Here is a 16570-nt window from a genome sequence, read left to right as displayed (position 1 = left end):
AACAAAACAGACTCAGTCCTTATCCTCATGTAGTAATTGCTGCTCCCAAGACAATACACACAAACAGCAGCTGGATGATTTGATCCCATACAAACCCCAGGTTTGCTTTTGCACCGTTTATTTGTTTGTCTGAAGGCACTCTCCTGTAAGGACCATATTAGTCTAATTATAACTTGTCCTTATCTGGTCTCACTAGGATTCCTTCCCAGCATCTTCCTTCTCTATTTCTTTAACCACAGTAATCATAATCAAGCTATTCTAATCTATTCTCCACATTGCTCTCTCCCTCCACCTGTTTTTATTCATTTGTTAAGCAAAGGTCTTTAAGCACCTGCTATGTTCCACACACTGTTCTAAATATTTGGGATATGGAACCGAATAAATAAATCAACCCCAGGTCTTCAGTTTACCTCTCCATCTGTCCTGGAAAAGAAAGATCTTTTTAAGTCTGGAATGCACATAACTGCCATCCTTCCCCCCCACCCACCCCACTCTGTGGCAGGTCCCATCACTCTTGACCTTCAGCATGCTAGCATTCTATATACTCAAACTTACTCAGGTTCTTTAAAACCTAAATAAATGACCAAAAACCTAAAACCAAATCACCAAAAAGTCTTTCTAGCAATCCAACAATCACCTGTGCTTTATTCTGGCACTTCCACTACTCCTTGAACATCTTTACTTTACCCCTATAAGCCATATATATAACTTACTACCAAAGTGAATCAATAAAAAGTTTTTATCACTAGTTCTCAAACTTTTATGTGCAAAAGAATCACCAGTCATGCTTGTAAAAAATTCAGGGTTAGAGGGCTTCCCAACCACAGGGGTTCAGGTTTCTTATGTCTGAGAGGGGCACAGAAAAGCATATTTTCAAAAACATCCCAGGTGGTTTTCAGCAAGATGACTGGGTGATCACCTCTGAGACACACTGCTCTATAAATTCCTTTGATGTCAGTTTTTATGTATTCAGGATCTCTGCTTCAAGTAAAAATATTTCCTGTTAAGTATAGCTTAAGCAATATCTATCTGTGTGTTCAATAAATATTCTTTGGCTTAGTAAATGGATCAGTGGGTACTTGATAATGATAAGTGATGTTTAGAAATTACTTTACACTTCTCACCTGCTCCTAACTGTCCCCTGTGGTAGACAGGAAGGCATGGTTAGTGCTCGCATTTCATGGATAGGAACCCACACCAGCATCTTGGCCACGGCATGATGGAAAGAGTATACGAGGGGCTGAGTCAAAAAGACTGAAATCCAGGCAGTGATTCTCCTGTTTACTAGTTGAGGAGACAGGAGGAACCTGACCCCTTGCAATTTGTTTGTGCAGAGGAGGTAATAGCCACTTAATATGTGGGCTGTGAGGATTAAATGAGATTATCCATGTAAAGCACCTAGCAGGTGCCTGGAACATGGTCGATGCCTAACCACTATTACTTTTCTCATCTCCCAATCATGCTGGGCACCTTGAATCAGAATGCAGCTTAGTTTGCAAGACAAATTGGCTCAGCCATCATTGATTCTGTGGCTACCTTGTTCCAAGTACTGTGATTGTGCTGGAAATACAATGCTGTGCCCTCAAGGAGCTCAGCTTCCAAATGTTTGTCACCTATGGCTACCCCCTTTCAAATCAGGCAACTGTGTATTTAGCAAACTCTCCACTTCTCACTTCCTCTGGTGAGATTAACTTAATGCATGTGGATATGGTGCAGGAGGAGAAAGACCTTGTCAGAAGAGAAAGGTTGAAAAAAGCCCAATAAGCAGTGACAGAAGAAGGGAGGTATGTTTGTGGGGCTGAGGAGGTCCCTAGAAATAAACAGTGAGCCCATCAACTTTTCCTAATGGCTCCTGATGGTTAAGAATCTGCCTGCAATGCAGGAGACCTGGGTCCAATCTCTGGGTCAGGAGGATCCTCTGGAGAAGAGCATGGCTACCCACTTCAGTATTCTTTCCTGAAGAATCCTATGGATAGAAGAGCCTGGTAGGCTGCAGTCCAAGAGTTGGATACAACTGAAGCAACTTAGCACAGATTAACTTTCTTTACAAACTTGGAGGAGACTTCCCTGGTGGTCCAGTGGTTAAGACTTTGCCTTCCAACGCAGTGGGGCTTGGGTTCCATCCCTGATCCAGGAGCTAAGACCCCACAGGCTAAGCGGCCAAAAGAAACAAAACAGAAACAAACTCGAGATTCGTTTGATTAGTGTGCATTAAAACTATCACTTCACTTCCTGATTTAATGTGCAAAGGCATGACTATTCTGCTAGCCATCAGGGTATAGTGGAAATGCGGCTGAGAAAGTGAAGTAGGAAAAGTCAAGACATAATTCTAAGAAATGGTATGCACTTGTTCCAGAGCAGCTCCCAGTCCAAGAGGAAAGTAATGAGACTGCCTGTGCCAGATACATGTGACAGGCTGCCAATACGGCGTACTGACAGCGGGCATCACAAGAACGCCCATGCACAACGCAGTCAGCCCCTTCTCCCACCCATCAAACAACTTCAGCTTTCAGTAGCCATGAAGGGCACCAGGGAATCCCAGCAGACATCCAAAATGAGGGCAGGTTCTAACCCAGAATGGGAATGGACCCGAAACCGCAGAGAATACAGTGTCAGGCTCAGCAGAGAGGCTCTCCAAACGTTCCGTTTGTCAATCTTTTTAACAACTGACATGGAAGCAACCAGCACTCACTATTTGGGGAAAACTATGCCAAAAGCCTCACAGTAAGCAGTCCTTATCCTGGGCACAGATTCCCTAGAGGGGGCACTCGTCAGAGGAATGTGTCAAAAATTAGCTCCCTCTTCCTGCCTCCCATCCTCCCTGGATTCTGAAGTTGTCCCAGTGCCAGTTTCCCACAGTACAATACACAGAACCACCTAAAACTCAGGGGCAAGACACCAGTGATCTCATTATCCCAAGATGCTAAATCCATGTCTTCCATTCCCCCAAAGGCTCCCCGGCAGGCACCGAAGAATCGCCCCCACCCCCCATGATGTTACTGAGAGCCAGATCCTCCCTCGCAACCGCCCCACCCCCCAAGCTGGCCCAAAAGAAATAGCAACAACTCAATTCTCAGTCCAATAACGTCTTTTCTCAGATGTTGTTCTCCCAGTGGGTAGAAGAATGAACTGCTGCAAGGCCACCAGCTCCTCTACAGTTTCTTTTAATTTAAAGTTACAACAGGAGAGAAGAAAAGAGACTTTCTATTAAGGGACAACTCCCTGAAGGGTCTCTTAGCTGACAATCGAAGGACTGCTCATGGCAGTGATCAAATCTCAGGAAACAAAGTGCTGGTGGCTCTGTGACTCATCACAGCAGTAGCTCGCGCTGAGGGCCACTTGAGTTCAGCGCTTTGTGGCGTGAGGAAAGTTGGTTTAGGAGCAGAAACATAGGGGAGCAAAGACTCGCAAGGTGTTTGAGGCTCAAGATAAAATGCAGACTTACAGTGCAAGTTGCTTCTCGGCCGAATAGGAAGCCTAGAGGGGTAAGGAAATGAAGAGAGAGTGCCGTCTACGTCGCACTTTAGGCTAAATTACCTGAAGATGGTCAAGGTCAGCAGCTGGTCTATCTGTTGCACGGTTGACAGCCTCATAAAAATAAGGACTGAAGCCTGAGAGCTAAACTGGGTGACTGAGAAGGCGAACATGAAGGATGCTTGCTGGCAGAAACCATACCTTCTAATTACATGAACTACCTGTTGTTAAAATATATTTACAATCCCCTGATACAATTCACCTATACCTCTCAACTGCATTTTATGAATATATTAAAAAGAGAGAAATATATGTTGAGCATGTCCTCTGTGCTACACGTGGTACTGTGGATTTATATAGAATCTCATAGAATCTCCGTCTTGACTAGCACTCTGTGAGGTGTGCTACACACATTTTTGTGATGCAATCATTTTTCTCATTTTACAGTGGAGGAAAGTAAGGTGTCAGAACTCAAAGAAATCACCAGGTCTGTTTTTTAGTGGCAAGTGCACCCAACCAGGGGCTTCCCTGTTGGCTCACTGGTAAAGAATCTGCCTGCCAGTGCAGGAGATATGGGTTCAATCCCTGGGTTGGGAAGATTGCCTGGAGAAGGAAACAGCAACCCACTCGAGTTCTTGCCTGGGAAATCCCATGCACAGAGGAGCCTGGTGGGCTACAGTCCATGGGGTCGCAAAAGAGTCGGACACCACTTAGCGACTAAACCACCACCACCATCACCACCCAACTAGAGCCAGTACTCAAGGCTATACTTCCAAACCACTACCCCACTCAGATCTCCTGTGGTCAGGATATAACAAACTCAGTGCCCCCACCAGCTGGCCCTCTACGACTTCAGTGTCATTTGTGCTCCAAGGCCCTGTTTCCGGGGCTGCTCCTGGCCAAGGACCGAGCACAGTGAGGGCTGTGATTGCAGCCACTCCACTGAGACAGAGGCTCCTCCAATGGCTGACTCTCACCTCTCTAGCCAAACCATCCAGCTACCATCCTGCTTCTTCCTACTCAGTCCTCTTTCCTTCCCTCTCTCCTTGCGTAAGTGTCAAACCTGGATCACAGCTTCTCTTATGCCTTCCCTGCAAAATACTTCTTACATGTCGAATCACATCCTGGTGTCTACTTCCTGATGGACTCTAATGCAGTAACCAAGTTATTTGCTTTTTTTAAAAGTCTTTTCCTTATCTTTGGTCAGTTGACTTACAGAGAAATTCTCTGAATCATTGGGAAAAGAAAATGAACTAATTTTCCCAGGTTCTGTATACCATCTATTCCAGTAAGCAATGGTACATTGTGTCTTTCTCCTTGCACCCAATTCAGACAAACAAACCTATGAGATTCTCTTTGAAGGAACTGTTGACTTATAGGACAAAACAATGCAAAAGCAGACTTATTTCTTTTTCCAAGTGGAACTTCTCTCTATCCGTACATGCTAAACTTAATATAACCCAGAGGCAGATGACTCTCCATGGATAAAATCACAATAAATCTTCCCTAGTTTATATCTGCAACAAGAAATCAAAAATTGTAACAAGAAGAGAGATCTATAGTTAGGTCCTAAAGCTTTTGTTTCTTTCACGAAGGAACATTTATATGAATAAAAGATAGAATTCACACTTGCACCAGATACAGCATCTTAATAAAACCACATTGTCAGAGATCATACATAGATGTTAACTGAATCACCATTTTGAAGTGTTGATCGCAGCCTCAAGAAAGTGATATATTTTTCTTCTTGGATTCAAATAAGTTCAAAGCAAGTACAAAATGAAGCTTTGAACATTATTAATGATCAAAATCTAGCTTTGATTGAAGGAAGAGAGGAGTGCAGCTAACAATTACGGAACACCTAGTTCATGAGACACCCTATGCTAGGAATCTGATATACAATATCGAGTGTAATCCAGGCAATAGTCCTACAAGAAAAGGATTATAATATCCAGCTTTAGAGGTTAAGAAAAGGGGCAGAGCACTGAATGTTCAGAACTCCAAGTGAAGTCCTGTAAGAATTATAAATAGACCTAAATTGAAAAGCTCTGAAGGCTAGTGGGCTGGCTTCTTTTGCATCCTGGTTCCCTCCTGAATTCCCTAGCTCCCAGACTTGAACTGGTGCTGCAGGGACAAGGCACTGAGCTTCCAGGGAACGCCAATAGTGCATCCCTTTGCTGTTCTATTTATCCCCTTTGGACAAGGGGTAGCATATAATCATGAGGTAACTGAATAGAGCATCAAAGATATAATCAGGTGGCTCATTTTTAAACTTCTAATAAACTTTCAGCAATGAAGAATTGATGAATGGGGGCTTTCCCAGTGGCTCAGTGGTAAGGAATCCTCCTGCTAATGCAGGGAACACAGGTTAGATCCCTGACCTGGAAAGATCCCACATGTACAACTAAGTCTGTGGACCACAACTACTGAGCCTGTGCTCTAGAGCTCAGGAGCCACAACTACTGAGCCCATGGGCCACAACTACCGAAGTTTGTGTGCACTGTAGAGTCCATGCTATACAACAAGAGAAGCCTTGCAATGAGAAGCCTGCGCACTGCAGCTGGAGGTAGCCCCTGCTCACCGCAATTAGAGAACAGCCTGCGCAGCAACAAAGACCCAGAACCGCCAAAAATTAATTAATCAATTTTTAAAAAATGAATGAAAGGATCTCTACCTGCAGATTCAATACCAACACCGTCACCACCAGTGCCACTTCCTGGAGATGCAGTTTTTTCTCGGAAATTTTAAGACTCAATTTTTAAAGGCTGGCTATTGCATTGATTCTTTAAATGCATTCATTCCCCCCCGATTTTATTAATATGCTTCCCCCACTGAATGTCACTCTTACTCAAAAGCAGGGTAATTACTTCCCCGTAAGGTATGATTTGAGTGGTACAACAACAAAAAGAATGCCTAAGTTTATAAATATTTCTTCCTGGTAGCTTCACTTGATACTCCATGTTTTTTCTCAATAAACTGCAATATTAATGATAACAACATTTAGTTAGATAATTAAACCATAACAAGTTATTATCACTTTTGAATCCATTAGTTGATGAGCCAGAGGTTAAACTGGGCAAATGGGGCAAAAATTCAAAAGAGTCCATTAAAGCAAACTGGGCTGTTATCAAGGGCCTATCCTAAATCCAGGCCCCTGATCAGGACAGCATTCAAGGGTACCCATGAAGGCAGCTAAAGGCATAGCGGTTGGGAGAAAACAACCCAAAAAGCATATTCCCCTTTTTTAAAACAAGGACACTGACTAAAGTTTATTACCATAGAAACATCGCAATATGACCCAGCTGAAAGTGTCTAAGGTAGCTGAGTATCTACCCTGCTACCGGGCCTTAAGTGTTCCAATTCGCCCCCTTTAAATATAAAAATCACTATTTTTAAGCAAAAGGTTAAATCCTGGCTTCACAGTCTTAAAAACTTCATTTTACTCTTCCATTAAAAGCAACTTTACATGCAAATGCACTGTGGGTTTAACTGAAGGTGGTTCAAGTCTGCTTCTTCCTCTGAAATCCTTCTCCTAAATCCTAGGTATGAGTGATTATATCACACACAGAAAATAAACAACAAAGACCCCACTCACATTTGAGAATCATTTACCATCCCCACTCCCTAAGCACCCTCAAATAGGAAATGGAAATAACAAGACTGATCATAATTGGATTAAGAACTATAATTCTTTAATTCATTCATCAAATTGAGGCATTTGGAACAGTTTATTTACAGAGTTGTTTAGACAGTTTTGTGTGGTGTTTTTTAAGATAAACCAAAATGCCTTTCTGAAAGAAGTTTCAGATCCCAAATCATTAACATATGAAAACCAAATGTAGACAATTTACAAATGGGTGTTTTAAAACAACGTTTGGAACAAAATTAGACTTTTATTTTATTAACTATCTACAAATCTAAGCTCAGGATATAGCTTATTTGAAACAGCCAAGCACTTTCTTCGCCTTTCAAATAAACCTCCATTTCTCAGGCTAAAGATGTGTGATAAGCATGTGAGGGAATGCATCAACTTCAGGCCTAGACAAATAAGTTTTCCAGGCTACTCTCAAAACTCTAATTACAGCATTCTCTGCTACCAGAGGTGATCAGACACTGGGTCAATCATCCAGGTTATGGCAATAAATCATAACAAACAATTCTACCTGCTGGAAATCTACACAGTGTTCGATGTTAGAACTCTAAGTTATTTGAAATCCAGTATATTTTAGAGTAATAAAAACAAGTTTTATCCTGCCCTGATTATTATATTTTTTATATAATCTAGCTGTACTTATTTGCTTAGTCATGTCCGACTCTTTGCAACCCCATGGACTGTAGCCCGCCAGGTTCCTCTGTCGATGGAATTCTCCAGGCAAGAATACTGGAGTGGGTTGCCATGCCCTGCTCCAGGGGATCTTCTTCACCCAGGGATTGAACACAGGTCTCCAGCATTACAGGTGGATTCTTTACCGTCTGAGCGACCAGGGGAGCCTATATAATCTAGACATACCTTCAAAACAATGATTGCCTATCACTCAACAAAGGGATACAGCTTTTACAAGAAGACAGTTTGTTCTTTTAATCATTATATCATATTTTTCACTTGCTTTAAAGAGAAAAAAAATCTCCAAGCATTCAAGTTTTTTAACTGGAAAATGAAATTTTAAACTCTCCCTACAGCTTCTGCCTTATGCCCAAAAAGGATCAAAAAAAGAAGCAGCAGCTATATCTCAGTATAAACTTCACTCTTGTTATTTACTGTTTACTCCATATACTCCACAGATAACATCTTTATAAGCATATATTCATTTTTCTCTTTTACAAAACCGTGTGTCAGTCTAAACAGGATGTGCATTTACATGTATAGAACTAACTTAACTTGAAATAACCACTGGATCTCAAATGCCTGGTTATTTACCAAATAAGTTTGAGTTTTGAATCCTGTCTGCCATTCAACCAGAACTGTTCAATCTCAACAACAAAACTGTATAAGGTTTCTGTATGAAGAGTTCAAGCTCTTTTTTCCTGTATTAAGAGTACTCTTTCAAGTCTGTATCAGATTGATTCAATACTGCCCACTCAAAATGGCTACAAAAAGATCTTTTTTAACCCACAAGCAAACAAAAACTCTGTTATTTCTGCATGTACAAGGTTGTTAGAAAGACCACTGGAAAGAAAGGGAAAAAAAAGAATTTCAAGCGAGTATGCTGCTATATAATTAACACAAATAACTAAATAATTATGCACATCCCTTCCCATCCCCACAATTAAATGTTTTTAAACAACTCATGTGATGAAAGATCTACCTTTTAGGCAAACAAAAGCCATCCCTACCCGTTTAAGGATTTAACTGATGCTGTATTGCATCAGTTTTAAGTGATGCTTATGATTTTTATCTTGTATACTTCTGAGGAATAAACAGTTAATGACATAATCTGCAGGAGAACTTTACACAATGCTTAAGAGAACTTTCAGTGTAAGTACTTATGATTTTAAATCATTGTGGCTGGATTTATCTAAGCTTCAGCCTCAGAGCTATATTTAAATCAGGAAGAAGCACCCCCAGAAACTCTCTCCCATGTATCAGCGTTGGAAACCAGATTCCTTTCCTATCAGAGTTAATGGCAGTTCACCGTACAGCTGAATTCTTTCAAAATTAGACAGATCAAAATTCAGCAGTTCTGTAAAGACTCTAAGAGATCGTCCTCCTTGTAAATGCTATAAAAGTCAAAGTTAAAAAACATTTCCGTATACTTTAAAACCATCTGGCCCTTAACCTAATCACTTCTGGCAATCGAGCCTTACTCCTGGTAATCCTGGTCAAAAAGTCTGCTCTGGTTTTTCTGATTGAAATGTCCATCGCCTACAAATCTCCCACACACCTTCTTGATTGGCCTGTTTTGTTTGTGTGGTTTTGTTTTGTTTTGTTTTGTTGTGTGTGTGTGTGTGTGTGTGTGTGTGTGTGTGTGTGTGTGAAAGATACTAGGGGCCATTATTTATGAACAGCAAGGAAACAAATCACTCTGTCTAGTCTCTCTGCAGATTCCCACACTTATTACCCAAAATCCCCCAGCTCTTCCTTGGTCTTGCCCTGAACGAAAGAACTGTGCTGGGCCTGAAGGCAGTCTCTTGGGGAAACCGGCTCATGCTTTTCTTGAGAAACTACTTTGGATATCTGGATATAGTGAGGATCTCAACTGGGTTAGAACCAATCCCTAAACTTTTCTCAAAAAGTACAGCTGACTGCCACCCAGAGTGCCTGGGCTGGCTGGCACTGAGAACATCGTTTTGCACAGTCACAGAATTTTTCATTTTGACCCGCTTTCAGTTGGGAAAGGAAGATAACGACATGAATTCACATTCGCCACCGCTCTGCCTTTGGTCACAGAGGCCAGCGTCTTTAGATATTCACCAGGGTCCACCTATGTATTAATAGATTTCGCTTTGTAACGTGGAAGGGAAGTTACTTTTAAAATGTAAACAGTGCTTCGTGTGCATCCCATGCCAGCCGATCAATACTCAACCAACTGCTGCTAACAGACGCAAACATTTCCAAATGCAATTTGATCTCAACTCGTATAACCTCTTTTCCTGGCTTTAGGACTGGGGCCCAAAGTGCAAGCGAGGTTTCCCCAACCCGCGCTTCAAGTGACACAACACGTGAGCGGTCTCCACTTCGTACTCGGAGCGGGGTGGGGGGTGAAAAAGTAGTTGCAATTAAACATTAAAGCTTCCGGTGTCTGAAATCCCTAGAATCCACAAGGATGAGGCTCCTTTCCGAAATTCCGGGCGGGAGGGGCCGGGAGGGGGGGGTGCTGGGAAGGAGGAAGACTGATGCGGAGAGGGATGGCAGAAAGCGAAACAAAAAGACAACCGGGGGAGCGCTCAGGTAGTGGGGTGGGCCGGGGGTCGCGCGTCCGTCCTGGGAAGGATCGGAACCACCCCCCCACCCCGCCCCGACCAACTTTGAGGGGCTGCCGCGGGGCGCCGGCCGAGAGGCACGGACCAGCCTTAGCGTTTTCCCAGCGCTGCTCCGGCCCGCCTCGCTCATCACCGTCTCCACCGCCACCACTTGCAAAACAATACCGGCAGCGGCACGCAGGCTCCCCGAGCGAAATATATAAAGTTAGCCCGTTTGCTGAACTGGGTCCAAGCCCGCACTCCGGGGTCCCCGGCGGACGGCCGTCCCCCGAGGAGGGGTGGGGGGACGGGGCGGCTGTCAGCCCCGAACCTCCTCCCGCCTCCCCGCGCCCCCACCCTGTCCCCCTCCCTCCGTACTTGAGGAAACTCCGCCGGCGGCCCCCTCCCTCCTTCGCCGGCTCTCCAGCTGGAGCCGCGAGCGAGTGCGGCGCGGCGGGCACGGGGAGAGCGCTGCGCCTTGGAGGGCTGCCCGCAACCACGTCGGGACCCACAACAAAGTTAAAACGCTGCGATTCACGCACCTTACCGGCTTTCCTCTGCGTCTCCTCGGGCGCGGGATGCAAAGTGGCACAGTGGCGGGCTGGGGGGCCCCCCGGGAGGAGACTGGAGATGGGTTTGGTGGCTCGCCTTTTTTCACTCTGTGTGTGTGTGTGTGTGTGTGTGTGTGTCTATGTGTGCGCGCGCGCGTCCCTCTCCCCCAGTCTCTGGCTCGCTCGCTCGCGCTCCCCGTGTAGCTCTCAAGGACGAGGTGAAATCCCTTGGCTGGTCATGAGGCGGCTTCAGAGACAAACAACACAATGCGAGCGCAAATAACAAAAGGCAAAAAGACAGTCGGAACAATGGGGGAGGCGAGGGCAGCGCACCCGCCGCCGGTCAGCTCGTCCCGGCGCCCGCCCCGGGGGGAGGGGGGTGCGGCGGGGGCGGGGCGGGGGCTCGGGCTCCCTCCAGGTCGCCCCCGGGGCGCCCGCAAACCCACCCTGACCTCCTTCCTGCCGCGGGCCGCCCGGTCGCCCTCTCTGTCCATCCGAAGGGGAAAGAGCCCGGAGTTGGCTTCCCCGTCTGCTGCCGAGTAACTAGATTGTAAATAACGCGGCGATGACCCACACCGGGCAGGAATTTTTTTTTTTTTTTTTTTAAAGAAAACAATCTGCCCTCCACTTCAAGGAGCGATAAAATGAAATGGCAGGAGGGGAAGGAGGCAGGGAGAAGGAGACTATCTCTAGATCTTGATGGAGCTCGCGTCTATAAATATGCATTCGTGTTTAGTCAAGTCCCCTTTGTCAACTTCTTCCCTGCGCTGGAACCTCACCCGCTGTCCTGGAAGCATCACCTGGGCCCCTTGGCGCCCCCAACTCCCGTTTGCACGCGTGAAAGCCGGCGCGGAGGGCGCGCGTGGGGGTTTGCGGCTGTCCGCGGAACCTTCTGGGAGGCGAGTCGCCGTCCGCCCAGCGCTGAGGCTGGGGCGGCGAGTGGTTTGGTTTTTAAAGCGACCACTGCTCCGCCGAAGAGCCGCTCTGCGCCCGCGGGTCCCCGCCGACGGCACTCCGCACCCACCTACTCCTTGACGGGTGGGGAGGTGGGTGAGGGGAGAAAAGTTTTGAGGCGCTCTCATCTCTGCCTCTGGGGTGGTTGAAGTGGTTTGGTTTTGTGTGCCTAAAGCCCCAAATCCCAATGCCCAACAACCGGGGAATGATGTTTAGGGGGGTCTCAACAAGGCTCGGCTGCTGGGCTTTGACTCCTGAGTCTGCGACCGTGGAGACGGCGCAGGAAGGCGAGAGCGAGCCTCCCCGGAGTCTCATCCCCATAGGAAGAAACTCCGAAGGTAATGCCCGGAGCAGGAGCTGTGGGGGCTGATTTCTGTGTGTTCTGACAGCTCCCGGGCTGCTCCGGCGCTTATCTCTACCCATCTTACTTTCATTGACTTAAAACAGCAGCCGGTTTGCCAGGGGGGTTAAGAAAAAAAAGAAATCCTATTAAATCTCGAACCTAGGATGGAGCGGGGAAATCCTGACCGCTCTCCCCGGATCTGGTGTCCAGAAAGGGAAGGCAGGGGGATGTCTCGAGGGAGGTCACGGGTCCGGAGGAGAATGGTAGAACGGAAGACTGAGACACAATACGAGCAACACGTTTCTTTTTCTCGCCGTCCCCTTTCCTCTTGTTGAGCTGGATGCCAATTTGCATGTTCTCTCTCCACTCCTGGGCAAATTTTTTTTTTTTTTCAGGCGCGCATCCACGGACTGAGCCGCGTCCCTCGGCACCCCCAGCATTTCCCAGAGAGCAACACCACCCGGAGATCAATGACCAGCCTGTTTATTCTTCACGCGCCTGGAAGGGCAGGGCGCTGAAGGAGCAAGGGAGGGAGGCTTGGGGCTCGCCTGTGCGCGATCTCTCGAAGACTTTTTTTTCTAGCTGATTTCTAAACAGCAGCGAACAAGCAAAGAGAGTTCCTTAATGCACGCAACACGTACCAATCACAATATATTAGCCTAGAAAAGTGAGACATCCTCTCTCCCCCTTTCCACCCTTTGTAGATTTGTCTCTGGAGGTGGCTTGCTAATACCTGAGATTTTTGCACTTGTCTAGGGCGGGAACTTTGTGGGGTGTTTGACGATTGATTATTTGGTACCTGCTTTCTAAAAATGGCTAAACACCTTTCCTTAGAACTAAAAGTGAGAAATGCAAATCTTAATAACTCAAGGCAAAATTTGCCAAGTGTAAGCACGGTTATTATCCACTCCCACAAAGAAAAACTTCCTCTTCCACAAATATTTGATAGCATAGAGCCCAGTAATTAAGAGAACAATCAAATAAACTCAAGGCTTTCATGGGGACTCTAAATTATCATCTGCCTAGAATTTTTAAGCAGTGTTAATCACTTGCCAACTTGAATATAGCTGGAGCTATAGCGTTCTATCCTTAACAATTTTACTGTGTTTTCTTAAGTATTTAATGAGAGAGACCACGGATAATAATAATATTCAAATTGCTGGATCAATGTGGTCTAACCAACTGTGTGAAAAACTTCTCTGCCTGTGTGTATAAAACATCTTGCTGTATGTTAGTTTTCCTCACGTTGACTGTATCACACAGGCTTCAGGTCTTGAAGCACTTGCATAGTAAATATAAGAATTCCTAAGAATGCACCAATACTTGCACTGTGCACCTGGAATTTAAGTGTAATTTTATTCCAAAGAGTTCTTGGCATTTATTAAATGATTTATTCTCATAATACATATGTAGTTGGTTTTTACAGTTAGCTTTCACTACTGGAGTCCTTTCACTACTGGCCTGCAGATCAGGCCAACTGCAAAAAAAAAAAAAAAAAAAAAAAAAACAAGCTCCTCCTCTCACTACCCATTATATGAAAATAAGTAACATTTGACAGGGGGCTGTTGTTTACAGTGAACTTTTACTTCCTCTTGGCCCATACTCAGTGTAAACAAAGGGACAGAGTGAGTTCTTTTCCCCTAGCTTTCTATCCAATGAGTGACAAGTGTGCCTGGTTGGCCTAACCGAACCAAGCAGAACAGAGCCACCTTCTCAGGGTTTCAGAGTAGCAGCTCCTGGGACCTTTGGGTTTCCTACTTGGAGGAGATGAGAGTCTTGGGCAGAAGGAAGAAGGCACTGTCTCAAGCTGCCTGGTGAGATCTTGGTGAAACTTGAATTACACCAACCTTTTTTCTTTTCTTTCTTTTTTTTTTTTTTTTTTGCTCCTACAGGCAACAGAACTTCCAACCATTTATGGTTATTGAAACCACATGGCCTTAAGACTAACCCATGATCATTATAGAGCAACAGCATAGCTGATCAAAAACATCCAGTGGAATGTTTGTTTGTGTTGGGCTTAAAAAAAACACCCATGTTTGAAGCGGGCCTGACACATGAAAGATCAGTGTTTCCATTTATCAAGCATTTACTATGTGCCTGACTTTTGGCCAAATGCTTTTTACCTATTTTGTCCCTATTTTTTTTTACCACAAACCTGCAAGAAATATTACATCCCTGTTTTGCAGATGAGAAAACTAGAGCTCAGAAAGGTTAAATGACTTGTCCAGAATCATACGGCTTCTAAGTGCTTGTGCCAAGTTGCCAGTCCTGTCTGCTCCAGCTTTAAGCCCTTCCACCACCCCTGGATACACTGACATTTTATATTAAGGTCAGTCTTTCAGTGAGGAATATTATTTCCTTAAATGCAGAGATTTAAAATACCAAGTTTGTACTATGTACTGTTCAGACATGATCTATGTTGGTATTCTCACACTGCTTAATAGATAACTGTGAAATTTCTAAGAAAATCTTAGGTGCCATATAAAAGAGTGTCCATATATACTAAATATAAAAGGTACCTAACAATATATATGAAATTATTTTACAGGCCAAGCAATTATGTATTATATGTACATATCCATATGATATAAATGGTAAAACAGTAGCTGAAGTTTTGGAATCCATATAATTTTACAAGCAATGTTCTAAATGCTTTGCATGTATAAACTCATGAAATCTGCATAACCATAATTTTATAGTATCATTTTATAGGAAAGGAAACTGAAGCAGAGAGAGGTTTTATAATTTGTCCAAGTTTACACAATTAACAGGTGATGGAGCCTGGATTCAAACCAAGGTACTCTAGCTTTAAGACCTTATCTACTTTGTTATGCTACCTTTCAATATATATACTCAGATGTATAAACAGTCTGCAAACTTGTACTCATAGGCTATATGCTACAGTTGTTCCTTAACATAGATTTCAACTGCACAGGTCAATTTATAGGCAGATTTTTTTTCCATAAAGACACAGTTCTACTCCATCTACAGTTGGTCGAATCTCCAGGTGCACAGGGCAGAGGACAGGACTTGAGAATCAGAGGATTTTGGTATGCAGGCATGTCCTGAAAACAATACCCTGTGGATGCCAAGGGACAACTATGTAGATTTAACTCTCAACTTTAGGGGAAAATAAAGGCACATCAACTGAGATCTGTTGCATCCCCATATTCAAATTGCCTCCTGCAGCACTAGAAGTATTATTGATGGGAGAGGCATTTGCATTTGTGCAAGGTATTAAAGATTCTCTAAAAATTGTTGAGGCAATCTCAGTCTCCCACATACTTGGAGGCATTGTTTTGTTGCTGTTGTTTTAGTCATTAAGTTGTGTCTGACTCTTTGCAACTCCATGAACTGTATCCTGCCAAGCTCCTCTGTCCCTGGAATTTCCCAGGCAAGAATACTGGAGTGGATTGCCATTTCCTTCTCCAGGGGAACTTCCCAACCCAGGGATCGAACCCATGTCTCCTGCATTGGCAGGCAGATTCTGGGGGAGTGCTCAGTTCAGTTCAGTTCAATCACTCAGTCGTGTCCAACTCTTTGCAACCCCATGAATTGTAGCACTCCAGGCCTCCCTGTCCATCACCAGCTCCTGGAGTTCACTCAGACTTATGTCCATCAAGTCAGTGATGTCATCCAGCCATCTCATCCTCTGTCGTCCCCTTTTCCTCCTGCCTCCAATCCCTCCCAGCATCAGAGTCTTTTCCAATGAGTCAACTTTTCTAATGAATATGAATTAGGAGTATACATACACATTTGACCCCAGTTGATTTGTATTAAGTTCATTTGGGATTCCTTTGGTCATATGTGTTAAAAAGAGCAGAGATAGGGAACTTGGGATTCTAAAGAAGATAGTGAAGGAGGCTAATAAATACAAAAATCTGTGACCTGAGAAATAGAGGGAAATTTAGAGGATGCAAGAAACCAAATATGTCATGACATCATAATGGTTACGAATAATCCATTTTTAGTCGTTTTTTAAGTTAGGGTAGTTTGTCAATTCTCACTCCATTAACAAGAGTATATTATATAGTGGTTATTTAATATAACAGTTATTTATGTTTAACAATTATGGACTAAATTACATCCCTCAAAGGAACCTTAAACTATTTGATAAGAATCTCAGATATATGAGTGGTTTATCCCATGTCCATTTTTCTATATGCATATCAAATTGTAAAAGTGAGCTTCTCCAGAAACTAACACAACATTGTAAATCAACTATACTCCAATAAAAATTAATTTTAAAAAACTTAAAAAAAAAAAGTTAGATTCTCCAAATCAGTCAACTTTGAGAAATTACTGTGAGATCTTCTCTTTCTCTTCTTCTCTCCCTGAATCCAATTAT

The 16570-nt window shown here is 44.0% G+C and overlaps 1 protein-coding gene across 12 annotated transcripts in view; it reads right to left on the bottom strand.

Moving 5' to 3' along the window:
* Positions 1 to 11484, bottom strand: part of SOX5 (SRY-box transcription factor 5) — a 1143569-nt gene extending 1132085 nt beyond the window's left edge. For 9 of the 12 annotated variants that reach the window (XM_069581248.1, XM_069581229.1, XM_069581234.1 and 6 more), the window contains exon 1: positions 10917 to 11484. The gene's annotated coding sequence lies outside the window, so the exon portion shown is untranslated. The remainder of the gene's footprint in view (positions 1 to 10916) is intronic. The other 3 variants (XM_069581231.1, XM_069581242.1, XM_069581246.1) reach the window with 1 other exon arrangement.
* Positions 11485 to 16570: the final 5086 nt, after the last annotated feature.

This window comes from Ovis canadensis, chromosome 3, assembly GCF_042477335.2.
Source record: "Ovis canadensis isolate MfBH-ARS-UI-01 breed Bighorn chromosome 3, ARS-UI_OviCan_v2, whole genome shotgun sequence".
In the NCBI taxonomy this organism is placed as follows: Eukaryota; Metazoa; Chordata; class Mammalia; order Artiodactyla; family Bovidae; genus Ovis; species Ovis canadensis.
Note: the sequence above shows the minus strand (reverse complement) of the source record. Positions and strands in the feature narration are given on the sequence as shown.